Raw genomic sequence first — 2,417 nt, forward strand, 5'->3', positions numbered from 1 at the left:
GAGCCACAAAATAAAGCAATCTCATGTAGGCCAAATCAAATTGGAGTTTCTTAAGAAGAAGAAAGAAATGGGGGTAAAAATGATATTTAAATAAATATGTCTTAAAAAATAAAAATTTTATGAAATGATAAACTTACAAATAAGCTAAAAACAACAAAAAATAAGAAACATAAAGAAAACTACATTAAGTCACAATGTAATCAAATAGCCTAAAACCAATGGCACAGAGAAACTCTTAAAGGGAGTCACACACACACATGCACACACTTAACATATACTAGCCATCCTCCAATGGTGCAGGGAGCCTGTCTTGAGGAAGGCAACACCACTCATGAACCCCTAGGCAGTACTGACTGTTCTAGTCAAGAAGACCAGACCCAGGCAGAGGAGTGTCCTCATCACTACCAATAGCCACCATGCCCAGAGTACACACAGAAGAATCATCTTCAAAAGAGAATTCTTACCCTTCCAAACCGGTGGTGGGGATTATTTACCCTCTTCTGCAAAGATCAGGGATATCATTGATAGCACTGACAAATTTGTGGCCAGAAACAGACCTGAATTTGAAGCTTAGAATATAACAGAATTAGATAGCCCTCAGTACAACTTCCTAAACCCCAGTGACCCTTACAATGCCTACCACCATCACTAGGTCAGTGAATGCAAGGAGGGGAAGGCTCAGGAGCCCTCAGCTTCCATCCTCAAGGTTATCAGGCAGCATTAGAAGCAAGCCACCCAACAGCAGCTGCCCTAGAATGCTCAACCCTAGGTAATTCAGGAGACCATCATGCCCAAAGAGACTTCCCTCTAGTTTGACTTCATCATAGCATGCCCCTCCATCTCATAATCAACCTGCATCTCAGCCTTCAACCTGGATGTGATGAAGCTGATGGCTCAGCCTGTGGCAAGGAATGGGCACTTGTTTCTGACGCAGCTGATACAGAAAGAATAGCACAGCTACCAGTTTGACACTACTTCACCATGCTGGTGGAACATTATACCAAGGTCTTAATTCCACCCAAAGGCTTATTTGCAAAGCTCAAAAAAGGGCACCTGGGTGACTCAGTTGGTTGAGTGTCCAACTCTTGATTTCAGCTCAGGTCATGATCCTAAGGTCTTTGCATCTTCTCTTTCTGTGTGTCTCCCTCTGCCCCTCTTCCCCTGCCCCTCTTCCCTGCTCACACACACACACACACACACACACACACACTCTCTCTCTCTCTCTCTCTCTCCCTCTAAAATAAAATAAAATAAAATAAAATAAAATAAAATAATCTCAAAAAAGGGAAGATTTGGACCAGGTATGTTACTGAATGGAGCAAGCCAAGTTCCAAGATGAGAAAAAGAAGAGGAGAAGGAGCGAATGTACATTTGCAAATCATCAGATCAGTCAGTGGTGGAAGTAGCAGAAACAATGGACTTGAACTTTTCTCCTTTCACCACCTTGGAGAATCTGGGGGCCCAAAAACTCATTCAGGAGCACTGGGAAAAGTTTGGGGAGGGTGGGGCAGTCAAGATAGGGGCAGAGTCTGATGAGAAGGTTAAGAAACACTACAAGGTAGAGTACTGTCCATCCCAGCTAGATCAGGACGCCCAAGTGCAAGGCAAGGATGAGGGTTCAGATGATGAAGAAGGGCAGAAAGTGTCCAACCTTCAGAGATCTATGCTTCCACCTCTGCCCTTGACTGCAGACCAAGTCATTGTATAGAGGGACTGTGATCCCAAGACTCTCAATCCCTGCTCAAGATAAATATTTTGTGTTCCCTATCTTGGGAGAAAATATTTTGGCCAAAAAATATATAGGAAAATGTGGTCATCAGGCTCAGAGGACAGCAGCATGGGACCAAAGAACACACAGACACATTATATACAGAGTTACAAAGATAAATCTTATTGAAACTTCTCTTTGAAACAGTGTAAGTCAGAACACAGAGAAACTTCTTAAAGTACTGAAAGGATAAACAAACAAACCTGACAACTTAAGAGATCTACTCCTGTAAAAATATCTTTCAAAAATGAAGGAAAAATAAGGACTTTTTTAAGACATAACAAACTGAGAGAAATAAAAACCTGCTGAGTATATGGAAAAAATATTAACTGAAAACCCTCAAACAGAAGGAAAATCATACCAACAAGAATGAAAGCCACTGAAAAGAATAATGTGGGGAAATATAAAATACATTTTAAATCATAAATTTCTATACAATATAATGAACTGATTAAACCAAACAATAAAACAGCACATTGTGGGATTTATAATACATATAGAAGTAAAATGTGATAATGTGAACATCAAGGCCAGGAAAGGACACATGGTAGTATGTTGCTGGGAGATTCTTATAATTTTATGGGACATAGTATATATTACTTGAAAATAGAATATGATAAAAATACAGTACTATAATGTAACCCTTATA

The 2,417-nt window shown here is 40.0% G+C and overlaps 1 pseudogene; it reads left to right on the forward strand.

Annotated features, from left to right (window-relative positions):
- Positions 1 to 256: 256 nt before the first annotated feature.
- On the forward strand, positions 257 to 1,750 carry LOC112864789 (splicing factor 3A subunit 1 pseudogene; annotated as a pseudogene).
- The last annotated feature ends 667 nt before the right edge of the window (positions 1,751 to 2,417 follow it).

The sequence above is a fragment of the Puma concolor genome, chromosome E4 (genome assembly GCF_028749965.1).
Source record: "Puma concolor isolate L17-30 chromosome E4, mPumCon1.1.hap2, whole genome shotgun sequence".
Taxonomy (NCBI): domain Eukaryota; kingdom Metazoa; phylum Chordata; class Mammalia; order Carnivora; family Felidae; genus Puma; species Puma concolor.